Source organism: Coregonus lavaretus (assembly GCF_964263955.1).
Source record: "Coregonus lavaretus genome assembly, contig: HAP1_SCAFFOLD_904, whole genome shotgun sequence".
NCBI classification, from domain to species: domain Eukaryota; kingdom Metazoa; phylum Chordata; class Actinopteri; order Salmoniformes; family Salmonidae; genus Coregonus; species Coregonus lavaretus.
The window spans coordinates 122,105-138,587 of NW_028158313.1; positions in this window are offsets into that span (position 1 = coordinate 122,105).

The following is a 16,483-nucleotide window of genomic DNA, read 5'->3' on the forward strand; positions in this document are numbered from 1 at the left end:
TCACACTACTACACATATAATTCAAGTCATACCTTTATTGTCATTCATGCTCTTATTTTTAACCGAGTAGTTTTGCAAAAGTGTAACCTGCGTCAATTCTAGGAAATATTGGAATAACGTGCTTAAGAGGACACCTGACACGCACAACAGGATAACACAACAACCAGATTTTCAATTGACAATCATTGATTTAAATGGATGTGGTCAATAGATTTGTATAGGCATATATACTAATTTAATTTAACTTGTAAACCAAGGTTGGATTAGTAGGTCTATGCAACTTGCACCTGGATAACCGCGTCATGAATCGGAACGGGCTCCAACGTCCTCATATACACATTATGACAAAATAAAGATCTTAATCTTTCACGAAATAAAGATATAGAAGAAAACAGGTTCTAGAAACTCAATTTCTCCATGGCAATAGAATGTAAACATGTATGTTGCGCCAAACATAACCAAATATCGCCTACAACTCAATTCTCAGCGCAGCAAATTGGACGATTCCACAGGCATTGATCATTCGCGACTTTAAGTAATTCCTGTTATCTCTAGAGCATCCCGTATATTTATAGCGCTGCATTTCGTCCCCCTCTGACCATGGATAGGATTGGGAGCATTCCTGAGTTCACTTATGGTCCCACTAAGGTAATTTTAGGAGATATTCCTTTTGGCATACTGTAAATGCCTGTGCATAATGTACCTAATAAAGCATACTTATTTTAATTATCTTCAAAGGAATTCTGTAGAAGCAGCCTTTATTTTCAGACTCTGCAGGCCTGCTGGGAGGAAGCATATTACAATAAACAGGTAAGATTCATCCCACAAAAACAGTAACCACAGAAAGAAAGAGATAGATTTAATCCCAAAACAAGAGTTTTATTTCAAGACAGTTTAGAGAAGATGGTCATAAGAGTTCTTAATATCACTTGCAAATTGTGAGACATGAGCAGTTGTGAAATGTTACGAGAGGCCCTTCTGAAAGCACATTATATGGTCTTTAGTGGCACGGTCTCACACCTTACCTCATCTTGCAGAAGAAGCTCATGGTCCACTATCTGCTGCTCCAGAGTCGAGGCCAGGTCTCGCCCCATGTCACCATGGAGCACATGAGCGACTGGCTGGTGTCTCAGGGCAAAAAATCCCTTAGGGAGAGGTGAGTACCACGTCAGCTCTCACCTTCACTGCCATTCTCTGTCACCAGCAGCACTCCAGGAGGTGTGGGTAAAATAAACAACAGATAAATAGGAAGCCAGTAAAGTTGAAATGCTTTGTGTTTTATTTGAAGGGTGTGGAAGGAAACCCTGGAGGAGGGGAACGAACTCGCTCGGCTGGTAAGAGAATGAGAGTTAGAGACTTAGACTATCAGTCAGTGAGCTCTTTTCTAGCCTTTCAACAACTAGTTAGTACAGCAGAATATATCTGTTGTGAAATTACACTAATGGGACTTCCTGTTTCCTACGGCAGACCTGGGAAGTAAACACCTGCCTAAAAATGATTGACATGGAGCACAAGGCTGTCTGCAAGCTCCGCCGCTCTATGCACCCCACCTCTCCAGCTGGCGCTGACATGTGAGTTCCATGTACTGCCCCGCATACGGCTTGCTCCATTCATCTACACATCTGGAGCTATGCAGAAAAAAACTAGGGCAGTGTTCTCTGTGTGAACATTGCACATTGTTTAGCTTTCTCTGCTGCTTTTTGTTGATTTCAGCGACCCCAAGGTCCACATCATCATGGAGAGAGCTGTGAGGAGCATTCAGGACAAGCTGTCCAATAAGCCCTGTAGCAACCTGCTCAGCCCATCCCAGGTGGTGGTGGAGCTGGTGCCCAGGATCCTCCTGGCCCTGTGGCTTCAGCCAGAGGAAGGCCATTCAGATCACCCCATCCTCCTAAGCGGGATGGCTGTGAGTATGGTGGTGGCCGTAGGGGAGAAGCTCTCCAGCATGTTGAAGGCCTCTTCTCCTCACACCCCTTTCTCCCGGGCTGCTACTTTTGACTCTGTGAGGTCGATCCTTGGGAGAATCAGCCAGTCCTTCTCCCTGGATGACCTCACAACCCCTTTTTTTATGAGCTCTGTCTGTGCCTTTGTGGCGGACGAGGTGAAAAGCTACTTCCAGCCTACTGCAGACACCCTGCCAGTTCCCCCTGTCCTAGTGGTGGCCGTCTCCGCCACACTACCAGCTGACATCCAAGCAGGTGAGTAGCACTCATAGAGAACACTCTGACATATGCCTTTTGTCATGACATCCTGGTGCCTTGTAGTAGTAAAGCCAATCAGGATTTTAATTGTCACCCCAAACACAGATGCAGACCAGGCTTCTTCCCACCTGGAGGTTGTGGAAATCCCCCATAACACAGAGGCAGACCCAGCTTCTTCCCACCCATTGGTTGTGGACATCACCCCTAACACAGAGTCAGACCCTGCTTCTTCCAACCTGGAGGTTGTGGACATCACCCATAACACAGAGGCAGACCCGGCTTCTTCTCAGCTGGAGGTTGTGGACATCACCCCTAACAAAGAGGCACACCTGGCTTCTTCCCACCTGGAGCTTGTGGACATCACCCCTAACACAGAGTTAGACCCGGCTTCTTCCTATCAGGAGGTTGTGGAAACCACCCCTAACACAGAGACAGACCCGGCTTCTTCCCACCTGGAGCTTGTTGACATCTCCCATAACTCAGAGGCAGACCCAGCATCTTCCCACCTGGAGGTTGTGGACATCACCTCAAACACAGAGGCAGACCCGGCTTCTTCTCACCTGGAGGTTGTGGACATCACCCCTAACAAAGAGGCACACCTTGCTTCTTCCCAACTGGAGGTTGTGGACATCACTCCTAACAAAGAGGCACACCTGGCTTCTTCCCACCAGGAGCTTGTGGACATCACCCCTAACACAGAGTTAGACCCGGCTTCTTCCTATCAGGAGGTTGTGGAAACCACCCCTAACACAGAGGCAGACCCAGCATCTTCCCACCTGGAGCTTGTGGACATCACCCCTAACACAGAGTTAGACCCGGCTTCTTCCTATCAGGAGGTTGTGGAAACCACCCCTAACACAGAGGCAGACCCGGCATCTTCCCACCTGGAGCTTGTGGACATCACCCCAAACAAAGAGGCAGATCCTGCTTCTTCCCACCTGGAGTTTGTGGACATCACCCCTAACACAGATGCAGACCTGGCTTCTTCCCACCTAGAGGTTGTGGACATCACCCCAAACACAGAGGCAGATCCTGCTTCTTCCCACCTGGAGCTTGTGGACATCACCCCTAACACAGAGGCAGACCCGGCTTCTTTCCACCTAGTTGTTGTGGACATAACCTTTAACACAGAGGCAGACCCGGCTTATTCCCAGCTGGAAGTTGTGGAAATCACCCCTAACATAGAGGCAGACCCGGCTTCTTCCCACCGTAAGGTTGTGGACATCACCCCTAATACAGAGGTAGACCCGGCTACTTCTCACCTGGAGGTTTTGGACCTCACCCCTAACACAGATAAATACCCTGCTTCTTCACTCTTGGAGGTTGCGGACGTCACACCTGAAGAAAAGCCTCTCATGGTGGCCGTCTACGCCACTCTGCCATCTGACATCCAAGCAGGTGAGTAAGACTTATAGAAAGCACTCTGACAGGTGCCGTTCATCATGATAACATGTAAAGTGTTGGTCCCATGTTTCATGAGCTGAAATAAAAGATCCCATTCAACTGGCCAGTGTTTAGAACCTACGGTTTGCATTTATTTACATTCTGCCCCACTTTTGTCCCTTTCCAGAGGATGTTGCTGTGGTCACCCTGGACGTCACCCCACACGTCACCAAGGAGGTGACCCTGGATGTTCCATGCAGGGCGAGGAAAGGGGCAGTCCGGCGTTTTTTTTGCAGGCTTTGGAGGGCAGTGTGCTGCTGCGCTTGCCACAAGGAAGAGGAGGAACAATATTAATTATTCATTAGACCAGAAACAGGATTGAACCATAGACCATTAAATTCTTTGCATTATAGTTGCCTTCAATTCTGATTTTCTTCTGTTTAATTCTTAATTAATTTCAGAACATTTCTCTAAACTTTGTGGAGTAGGTTGTATAAATAAGTGGGAAACATCCCAATCCCAATTTTAATGCTTTTAATAATTAACTTATTACATTTTTTTTAGATGTATTATTTGACAAAAAAGTGGAGGGCGCGACCAAAAAACTTTAATCATCATAGAAAACTCTTGCTCACTATGAAAAATGCATTGTTTTATTTAAGCAAAGTTAAAAGATGAACGTTTCCGCCTAGTCTATGACGATATGCAAGTTGTGTTTGCCCAGTTAAAGGGGGACCCAGACTCACCCTGGTTCTTGAGGGTTGCAGACACTGAATAATTATCATTTGAAATAAATGGCACTTTTCAAGTCTTGACTAAAAATCTTTAATGAATATGAATTTAAATACAATTGACTTGAGGATCAGAGCAGGCAGACTGACTGGCTTGCCCTGAAGGCCCTCTACCTCTACCTCTGTGTGGTTAATCTCAGCCAAGAGGTTGTATGGGTTGTCTGTCTCTCTCTGGGTGTGAATCACTATCACTATGACCTCTCGCTCCGCCTGCCCGTTGGCCTGATCACAGGAGCAGGGGTGATGGCATTCGGGGTAACCTCCTCCTCTCCTGTATCTAACCCATCTTTCTGGCTATGAGTTCGACTGAGGTCACTCGTTCTCTCTCCCAGGGTGTTGGATAGTTTCTCCTCCTCTGTGTCTTGTGTATTTTCTACATTGTAGAATAATAGTGAAGTCTTCAAAACTATTAAATAACACATATGGCATCATGTAGTAACCAAAAACGTGTTACACATATCAAAATATATTTCAGATTTGAGATTCTTCAAAGTAGCCACCCTTTGCCTTGAAATGTTCTGAGACCAGGTTGCGCTTTCACCTCCCTCGGTAAGAGGGGAATAAGGCAACCTCAGAGTTACATCCAAGGATACTTTATTGACACACACGGATGAAATGGACATGGAAAGGTAGTGGAATGATAGTGGTCCTGTAATGGACAGATAACAGGGGTAATGAATATGCACAATAACTGATAGCACAAGTAGAGCAACAACGCTATTAACAAAGGAAGGGCTGTATTAATGGCATAATGCTACCTGCGGAGTATTACACAACACAGTAAAACACAGAGAGGCAACTTACAATAGGCAATGGTAGTAACTATAAAGAACAACAAGCAAGAATGATATACATGTTACAAACTCACTTTGTGCACGTACACTATCCCACGGTATCTCTGTGCATTCAAATTGTCATCGATAAAATGCAATTGTGTTCATTGTCCGTAGCTTATGCCTGCCCATACCATAACCCCACTGCCACCATGGAGCATTCACAACATTGACATCAGCCAACAGCTCGCCCATACGCTGCTTTACAAGTGGTCTGAAGTCGTGAGGCCAGTTAGAAGTACTGCCAAATTCTCTAAAGCCGCCTTGGCTTATGGTTGAGAAATTAACATAAACGTATCTGGCAACAGCTCTGGTGGACATTCCTGCAGTCTGTAAGCCAATTGCACGCTGCCTCAAAACTTGAAACATCTGTGCATTGTGTTGTGTGACAAAACTGCACATTTTAGAGTGGCATTTTATTGTCCTCAGCACAAGGTGCACCTGTGTAATTATCATGCTGTTTAATCAGCTTCTTGATATGCCATATTTGTCAGGTGGATGGATTATCTTGGCAAAGGAGAAATGCTTGCTTACAGGGATGTAAACAAATGTGTGTACACAATTTGAGAGAAATAAGCTTTTTGTGCAAATGGAACATTTCTGGGATTTTTATTTCAGCTCATGAAACATGGGACCAACACTTTACATGTTGCGTTTATATTTTTGTTCAGTGTAGTTATTAGGTTGGGAGATTGGGATCCTATCTGGGCTAGCTAAAGCCAACTTCATGGTTAGTAGTATGACAGAGAAAATATAACAAGACAAATTTAAACATCACAAATCTGAGGGGGCAAGTGACCCTGTGCCCCCTTTGGGCATGACGTCTCTGCTATCAACCACATCATTCTGTCTCCGTGAATATTCAAAACAGACACATTCATTCAGGTCTGGTACTGGTTGTACCATATAGATCAGGGATGGACAATTCCAGTCCTTGGGGGTCGGAGGGGTGTCACACTTTTTCCCCATCCCTAGCAAACACAGATGATTAAACTTATTGCATTCTAAACTGAAACCCATGAGCACTTGATTATTAGAGTCAAACGTGTTAGCTGGGGCTGGGGAAAAAGTGTAACACCAATCAGGTCCCGAGGACTGGAGTTGCCCATCCCTGATATAGATGCTCTGTTTGCACGCATCGAGGGATGTGGTGACAGTGGAGACAAGGGAACACACATAAACAGCTTTGTCCTTTTAGAAAGTCATCATAATCCTTACATAAATATGATATGTATGCAAGAAATGCAGAGCCACTTCCAAAAACATATTGACAGAGTCTAGTATCTAGTAATCTAATCAATTCGTTTTCAACCCCTTTGTTATGGCAAGTGTAAATAAGCTCAGGAGTAAAAATGTGCTTAACAAGTCACATAATCAGTTAGATGTACTCACTATGTGTGCAATAATAGTGATTTTTGAACGAATACATAATCTCTGTACCCCACACATGCAATTATCTATTAGGTCCCTCAGTCGAGCAGTGAATTTCAAACATAGATTCAACCATGAAGACCAGGGAGGTTTTCCAATGCCTCGCAAAGAAGGGCACCTTTTGGTAGATGGGTACAAATAAAGCAGACATTGAATATTCCTTTGAGCATGGTGAAGTTATTAATTATGCTTTGGATGGTGTATCAATACACCCAGTCACCACAAAAATACAGGTGTCCATCCTAACTCAGCTGCCAGAGAGGAAGGAAAACGCTCAGGGATTTCACCATGAGGCCAATTGTGACTTTAAAACAGTTAGAAAGTTTAATGCTTTGATAGGAGAAAACTGAGGATGAATCATCAACATTGTAGTTACTCCACAATACTAACCTAATTGACAGAGTATGCACTCACTAACTGTAAGTCGCTCTGGATAAGAGCGTCTGCTAAATGACTAAAATGTAAATGTAAAAGAAGGAAACCTGTACATGCATTGTGTTTGCAATAAGGCACTAAAGTAAAACTGCAAATAATGTGGCAAAGAAATGAACTTAATGCCCTGAATACAAAGCCTAATGTTTGGGGCAAATCCAACACAACACATCACTGAGTACCACTCTTCATATTTCCAAGCATGGTGGTGGCTGCATCATGTTATGGGTATGCATGTCATTGGCAAGGACTAGATACTTTTTTAGGATAAAAATAAACGGCATAGAGCTAAGTACAGGCAGATTCCTAGAGGAAAACCTGGTTCAGTCTGCTTTCCAACAGACACTGGGAGACAAATTCCCTCTTCAGCAGGACAATAACCTAAAACACAAGGCCAAATATTCACTGGAGTTGCTTACCAAGACGACATTGAATGTTTCTGAGTGGCTTAGTTACAGTTTTGACTTAATTCGGCTTGAAAACCTATGGCAAAAAAAAAATGTCTGTCTATATATAGTATAATGCATATATTTTACAATCCAGTTGTGCAAAGCTCTTGGAGATTTATCAAGTAAGACACAGCTTTAATCGACTCAGGGGTGGGAATACTTATGTAAATGAGATATTTCTGTATGTAATTTCCAATACATTTGCAAAAATTTCAAAAGCGTGTTTTCAATTTGTCATTATGGGGTATTGTGTGTAGCTGCGTGAGAGAAAATGTTATAATTGAATCCATTTTGAATTCAGGCTGTAAGAAAGCAACATGTGGAATAAGTTAAGGGGTATGAATACTTTCTGAATGCACTGTATATCTGCAAGAAAGTGATAAATAAGTGACTGTTTGAAAGGGGGTCATATAATGTCACGCTCGTCTACGAGAGAGGACCAATGCGCAGCGTTGAAGGTGAACATAATATATATTTATTAACTGATCAACACGATCAAAACAATAACCAACGATGCGTGACGTCTAAGGTTACAACACGAACAAACCTTAACGGAACAAGAAACCACAACACAAAGTGAAAAGACCGATAGTTAAATATGGCTCCCAGTCAGAGACAACCAGCTGACACTCGTTGCCTCTGATTGGGAGTCACTCAGGCCAACATAGATATACAAACATAGACTTACACACCCTGGCTCAACATAACATAGTCCCCAGAGCCAGGGCGTGACATATAAACATTGCCTTATTTATATTTTTACATATAACATAAAGTTAATTTTGTCTGAAATAGTCATGCTAAAATGGGCGTCGTTTCTCAGACCAAATTTCCATTCTGGCTCAAACAAAGCAATCGGATCATGCTCCAGTCAAAAACAGCTATAGGGAATGCCTATACATTGTCCAATCTCCTTCCACACATTGATTTCATCTTATTCAGAAAAAAACAAACTTGAAATTAAGTGTTGTTTCAGTGTCTTGTTGCAGGTTGTGCAATGTTCAAAAGTGTGTGAGAGAAAAAGCATTAACTTGTGTGTGTGGTGTCAAGTGTGGATGGTCCTATGTATGCAAATAGCCGAGATTGGATATTTCAGCACCATGGACAGCAGCGACATTGGGATAGCGAGATCTGTAATTCAGCAACACATGACACTGGATAGTGGCTGTCTCAGGTGAAGTTGGCATTGGGAAAATCCCATCTAATGGGAAACGAGGCATAGGAGGCAAAAAGACTGAAGGAGAAGACTCCCACAGGAACTCTTGGCTTAACTGTTCTGTCACATTCATTTCAAATGTTACATTTTTCGATTTGTAAATAAAAGGGAACACATCTGCAAATAATGTAAACTGACTTTTCTAACTACACTGTACAGCTTTAGTGTGTCTGTGTGTCATAGGTACAACTGCAAGCAATTCTCTTCTCAAATCCTTCTCAAATGTCTGTTTAATGTGAGAAATAAAATAAATGAAAACAATAAAATGAAAAACAACTGTTAGACTAATGATTAACTAACTAAGGCTCCTCTGTCCTCCACTCGTTACCTGTATTAATGGAACCTGTTTGAACTTGTTATCAGTATAAAAGACACCTGTCCACAACCTCAAACAGTCACACTCCAAACTCCACTATGGCCAAGACCAAAGAGCTGTCAAAGGACACCAGAAACAAAATTGTAGACCTGCACCAGGCTGGGAAGACTGAATCTGCAATAGGTAAGCAGCTTGGTTTGAAGAAATCAACTGTGGGAGCAATTATTAGGAAATGGAAGACATACAAGACCACTGATAATCTCCCTCGATATGGGGCTCCACGCAAGATCTCACCCCGTGGGGTCAAAATGATCACAAGAACGGTGAGCAAAAATCCCAGAACCACACGGGGGGACCTAGTGAATGACCTGCAGAGAGCTGGGACCAAAGTAACAAAGCCTACCATCAGTAACACACTACGCCGCCAGGGACTCAAATCCTGCAGTGCGAGATGTGTCCCCCTGCTTAAGCCAGTACATATCCAGGCCCGTCTGAAGTTTGCTAGAGTGCATTTGGATGATCCAGAAGAGGATTGGGAGAATGTCATATGGTCAGATGAAACCAAAATATAACTTTTTGGTAAAAACTCAACTCGTCGTGTTTGGAGGACAAAGAATGCTGAGTTGCATCCAAAGAACACCATACCTACTGTGAAGCATGGGGGTGGAAACATCATGCTTTGGGGCTGTTTTTCTGCAAAGGGACCAGGACGACTGATCCGTGTAAAGGAAAGAATGAATGGGGCCATGTATCGTGAGATTTTGAGTGAAAACCTCCTTCCATCAGCAAGGGCATTGAAGATGAAACGTGGCTGGGTCTTTCAGCATGACAATGATCCCAAACACACCGCCTGGGCAACGAAGGAGTGGCTTCGTAAGAAGCATTTCAAGGTCCTGGAGTGGCCTAGCCAGTCTCCAGATCTCAACCCCATAGAAAATCTTTGGAGGGAGTTGAAAGTCCGTGTTGCCCAGCGACAGCCCCAAAACATCACTGCTCTAGAGGAGATCTGCATGGAGGAATGGGCCAAAATACCAGCAACAGTGTGTGAAAACCTTGTGAAGACTTACAGAAAACGTTTGACCTGTGTCATTGCCAACAAAGGGTATATAACAAAGTATTGAGAAACTTTTGTTATTAACCAAATACTTATTTTCCACCATAATTTGCAAATAAATTCATTAAAAATCCTACAATGTGATTTTCTGGATTTTTTTTCTCATTTTGTCTGTCATAGTTGACGTGTACCTATGATGAAAATTACAGGCCTCTCTCATCTTTTTAAGTGGGAGAACTTGCACAATTGGTGGCTGACTAAATACTTTTTTTCCCCACTGTACATACATACATATACACATACACATATATATATACATACATATATACACATACACATATATACATACATATACTGTGACACTCTGGCTCCGGGACTTTTGTATTTGAGCCAGGGTGTATTTGTTTTGTGGGGTTTTGTTGTGGGGTTTTGTTGTATAGGGTGTATTCGTTTGGTTGTGTTTTGGGTGAGTTAATTGTGGTGTCGTGTGACTCCCAATCGGAGGTAACGAGTGTCAGCTGTCGGCTCGTTATCTCTGATTGGGAGCCATATTTAAACTGTTTGTGTTCTCATGAGGGTTGTGGGTTTTTGTTCCGTTTTCAGTATTTGTACTGTTGGACTTCACATTCGTCGCTTTGGTTTGTTGTTTTTGGTTGCTTTAAGTAAATAAAGTCAACATGTTCTTTTCACTCGCTGCGCCTTGGTCTCCTTCACTCCTCGACGAACGTGACAGAAAAACCCACCATAAAAGGACCAAGCAGCGTGTCAAGCGGCAACAGGATTTATGGACGCCTATCAAGGATTCATGGACATGGGAGGAGATTCTGGATGGAAAGGGTCCTTGGGCACAACCGGGAGAATATCGCCGCCCTCGTGAAGAGCTGGAGGCAGCTAAAGCCGAGAGGAGGCGGTATGAGGAGGCAGCACGGAGTCAAGGCTGGAAGCCCGTGGGTACTACCCAAAAATTTCTTGGGGGGGGGCTAAAAGGGAGTGTGGCGAAGTCAGGTAGGAGACCTGCGCCTACTCCCTGGACTTACCGTGGAGAGCGAGAGTACGGGCAGACACCGTGTTACGCAGTAGAGCGCATGGTGTCTCCTGTACGCAGGCATAGCCCGGTTCGGTACATTCCAGCTTCACGTATCGGCCGGGCTAGATTGAGCGTTGAGCCGGATGTCATGAAGCCGGCCCAACGCATCTGGCCACCAGTGCGTCTCCTCGGGCCGGCTTACATGGCACCAGCCTTACGCATGGTGTCCCCGGTTCGCCCACATAGGCCGGTGCGGGTTATTCCACCTCCCCGTACTGGTCGGGCGACGGGGAGCATCAACCCGGGTAAGGTTGGGCAGGCTCAGTGCTCAAGGGGGCCAGTAAGCCTGCACGGTCCGGTATTTCCGGCGCCACCTCCCCGCTCCAGCCCAGTACCACCAGTGCCTACACCACGCACTAGGCTTCCTGTACGTCTGCAGAGCCCTGTGTCTCCTCCACGCACTAGCTGTATGGTGCGTGTCTCCAGCCTTTTCCCACCAGTGCCTACACCACGCACCAAGCCTCCTGTGTGTCCCCCGAGCCCTGTGCGTCCTGTTGCTGCTCTCCGCACTAGGCCTTATGTGAGTCCCCAGGGTCCAGCATGCCCTGTTCCGGCTCTCCGCACTAGGCTTTATGTGCGTTCCCAGGGTCCAGCATGCCCTGTTGCTTCTCTCCGCACTAGGCCTTATGTGAGTCCCCAGGGTCCAGCATGCCCTGTTCCGGCTCTCCGCACTAGCCCTTATGTGCGTCCCCAGGGTCCAGCATGCCCTGTTGCTGCTCTCCGCACTAGGCCTTATGTGAGTCCCCAGGGTCCAGCATGCCCTGTTCCGGCTCTCCGCACTAGGCTTTATGTGCGTTCCCAGGGTCCAGCATGCCCTGTTGCTTCTCCCCGCACTAGCCCGGAGATGCGTGTCCTCAGCCCGGTACCTCCAGTTCCGGCACCACGCATCAGGCCTACGGTGCGCCTCAGACGGCCAGAGTCTGCCGTCTGCCCTACGGGGCCTGAACTGCCCGTCTGCCCAAAGGCGCTTAAGCCGCCCGTCTGCCATGAGCCGTCAGAGCCGTCCGCCAGACCGGAGCCGCTAGAGCCTTCCGCCAGACAGGATCAGCCAGAGCCTTCCGCCAGACAGGATCAGCCAGAGCCTTCCGCCGGCCATGAGCAGCCAGATCCTTCAGCCAGCCATGAGCAGCCAGATCCTTCAGCCAGCCATGAGCAGCCAGATCCGTCGGCCAGCCACGAGCAGCCAGATCCGTCGGCCAGCCATGAGCAGCTAGATCCGTCGGCCAGCCATGAGCAGCCAGATCCGTCAGCCAGCCATGAGCAGCCAGATCCGTCAGCCAGCCATGAGCAGCCAGATCCGTCAGCCAGCCATGAGCAGCCAGATCTTTCAGCCAGCCATGAGCCGTCCAGCCAGGATCCGCCAGAGCCGTCCAGCCAGGATCCGCCAGAGCCAGCCAGCCAGGATCCGCCATCGAGTCCGGGGCTGTCCCTTAGCCCGATGCTGTCCCTTAGTCCGGTGCTGCCCCTTAGCCAGGTGCTGTCCCTTAGCCCGGTGCTGCCCCTAAATCCAGGTGGGGTAAGTTGGAGGGTGGTCATGTGGAGGAGGCTATGGAAGCGGGTGGTGACTAAGGTGGGGTGGGGACCACGACCAGGGCCAGAACCGCCACCGTGGACAGACGCCCACCCAGACCCTCCCCTAGACTGTATGCTGGTGCGCCCGGAGTGCGCACCTTTAGGGGGGGGTACTGTGACACTCTGGCTCCGGGACTTTTGTATTTGAGCCAGGGTGTATTTGTTTTGTGGGGTTTTGTTGTGGGGTTTTGTTGTATAGGGTGTATTCGTTTGGTTGTGTTTTGGGTGAGTTAATTGTGGTGTCGTGTGACTCCCAATCGGAGGTAACGAGTGTCAGCTGTCGGCTCGTTATCTCTGATTGGGAGCCATATTTAAACTGTTTGTGTTCTCATGAGGGTTGTGGGTTTTTGTTCCGTTTTCAGTATTTGTACTGTTGGGGGGGGCTCTGTTGCTGAGGTGATGGGTGTGTGGGTCCCTGCCAAGTGTTGCATCCTTTAGGTCTTTGGCAAAGGTTCTGATACTGTCCTGATCAAGATGTACATTATCGTATAAATGTTCACATGTCAGAGTGGGGTGGTGAGCCGTTGAGCAGTGAGGCACAGTCCACAGTGATCTGTTGATTTATTTTTTCGATCAACTTTCCTGGGAAGTGTGGATGATGACGTTGTCGGGGGTGTCAATCCTGGTCTGACTGAGTAGCTGCATTGCACTCTCAGTTGTAGGACACCAGAACTTATACACCTGGTGTCTAGGGAATAATCTTTCCTGGACTAAGAACTTCCCATTTGAATCAATAATGATTGCAGTTGTGGGTGACTGTCTGGGTGGAGCAGACTGGGAGACTGGTATTCTGACCTGGGCTGGAGCAGACTGGGAGACTGGTATTCTGACCTGGGCTGGAGCAGACTGGGAGGCTGGTTGGCTGACCTGGGCTGGAGCAGACTGGGTGGCTGGTTGGCTGACCTGGGTTGGAGCAGACTGGTTTGCTGGTTGGCTGACCTGGGTTGGAGCACACTGTGCTGGAGCAGACTGGGAAGCAGGTAGGCTGACCTGGGCTAGAGCAGAGTGGGATGCTGGTTGGCTGATCTGGACTGGAGCAGACTGGTAGGCGGGTGCAGTGTCATCAGGCTGTGTGGTGGAGGCCATGCTGGTCTCAGGTTCTGCTTGTGTTGTACCAGGCTGGTGGACATGTTCTCTAGATGCAGAGGACATATTGACTAGCTGCTGGTTGAGGGTCTCAATGTACCTCTCTCTTTGTTCTAGCTCCTTTCTTGTTGTGCTCAGATGGTCTCTGAGGTCATCATTTGTCTGATTGAACTGTTTCATCTCTTCTTTTAGTTTCTGGACAGTGTCCTCCTCCCTCTCTTTGAATTATATGACCTCTGCTTCAATTAGAGAGAGGGTGTTGTGGAAACATTGCATAGCAGGTGTTCTTGGTGTCGTAGGCATGTCCTTGGCTTTGTCTGCTGCAGGTGAGGTAGGTAGAGGGACACTGAGGGCTTCTTGCTGTGTCACAGAGACCGTTGGGGCCTGCTTTTCTCCATCTCCCTCATTGACTTTTTCCTCAGTTTCTGAGATGAGTTTAGCTTCTGCTTTTAGGGTAGCAAACATATTCTCAAAATCCTGGAGGCTTGAATCATTGCCTTGTATCAATACAGTTCCATTATTATATAAGTTTACTGTTTAATACGTGTTGCTCTTGTCAGCTTCTTCAAAAATGCTGATCTGACATCCTTGGCTGATGCCTCTCTTTTTTGAGAAAGGGAAATTGTTGCAAATAACCCTTTTTCATATGTGCCCTTGTTTGGTATTAAATATTACATTTGCTCTTGTTTTGCAACTGGTAAGATCTGCAAACAGGCATTCATGGTTCTGTTCCATCATCAAACCTTTGAAACTTTTCTTAGCTTTCTCCGTCTGGATGTCTGGTGGGTAAACAATTTCACACAATGTTTCCAATAGAAGCGTTGTTTCTTGTATTATTCTCTCTTGTGTCTTTTAGAGGACTGTTTTACTTTGATGTCATTTGTCTTCTGTCCTTATTTTGTCTTATTTTGTCTTTCTTTTCTTCAGTTAACTAGATATTCTTTGTTAGCTAGCTAGCTTCTTCCAGGAGAGTCCCTAGCAACTGCTTAGCAACTGGTAAACAATTCAGCTAGCTAAGATAACTACAGTTTTATGAAAAATAGTTACTTTTTCAAAAGCCTTTCTTCTTTGTTTGTTGCTTCTTTTGTCTCTTATTCAGTCTTGCAGTTTTCTTTTGGTTTTTTTCCGATGTACTTCACTCTAAAAACTCATTTTTTCATTAGCTGCTGCTCTATTTGAAATTTTTTGAATAGTATCTCTCTCTCTCTCTCTCTCTCTCTCTCTCTCTTGCCATCTCTCTCTCTCTCTCTCTCTCTCTCTCCCTCTCTCTCTCTCTCTCTCTCTCTCTCTCTCTCTCTCTTTCTCTCTTTTTCTCTCTCTCTCTCTCTGTCTCTCTCTCCAGTCTCTCTCTCCAGTCTCTATCTCTCCAGTCTCTCTCTCTCTCTCTCTCTCTCTCTCTCTAGAGACTGGAGAGAGATAGACTGGAGAGAGATAGACTGGAGAGAGATAGACTGGAGAGAGAGAGAGTGAGAGAGAGAGAGTGAGAGAGAGAGAGAGAGAGAGAGTGAGAGAGAGAGAGAGAGAGAGAGAGAGAGAGAGAGAGAGAGAGAGAGAGAGAGAGAGAGAGAGAGAGAGAGAGAGAGAGAGAGGAGAGAGAGAGAGAGAGAGAGAGAGAGAGAGAAGAGAGAGAGAGAGAGAGAGAGAGAGAGAGAGAGAGAGAGAGAGAGAGAGAGAGAGAGAGAGAGAGAGAGAGAGAGAGAGAGAGAGAGAGAGAGAGAGATACTATCTTACTCAAACTTGATCTTTATCCATAGATTACACATTGATTTTGGATTTTAGATTAATCCATAGATTAAAGTCCATACCAGACAATAGAATGGTTCAAGAGTGCGTCTGTTCATACCACTAAACTGTTTAATGAGCACTAGGTGGCAGTGTTTCATCGTGTTTGTTTGTAATATAGTGTGTGTTACAGTTTTTTTTTGTTTTATTTCACCTTTATTTAACCAGGTAAGCCAGTTGAGAACAAGTTCTCATTTACAACTGCGACCTGGCCAAGATAAAGCAAAGCAGTGCGATAAAAACAACAACAACACAGAGTTACATATGGGATAAACAAAATGTACAGTCAATAACACAATAGAAAATCTATATACAGTGTGTGCAAATGTAGTAAGTTATGGAGGTAAGGCAATAAATAGGCCATAGTGCAAAATAATTACAATTTAGTATTAACACTGGAGTGATAGATGTGCAGAAGATGATGTCAGTTACTTGTTGCCTGTCCAAAATTGTAATCAGTAACGTAACTTTTGGATTACCCAAACTCAGTAATGTAATCTGATTACTTTCAGTTACATTTTGATTACTGTCCCCTTAAGAGGCATTAGAAGAACACAAAAAGGATCCATCAAACGCATTTGGTGTGTCATCATAGTGGTCTCTGATTGGTGGTCATCATTTGGTGTGTCATCATAGTGGTCTCTGATTGGTGGTCATCATTTGGTGTGTCATCATAGTGGTCTCTGATTGGTGGTCATCATTTGGTGTGTCATCATAGAGGTCTCTGATTGGTGGTCATCATTTGGTGTGTCATCATAGTGGTCTCTGATTGGTGGTCATCATTTGGTGTGTCATCATAGTGGTCTCTGATTGGTGGTCATCATTTGGTGTGTCATCATAGAGGTCTCTG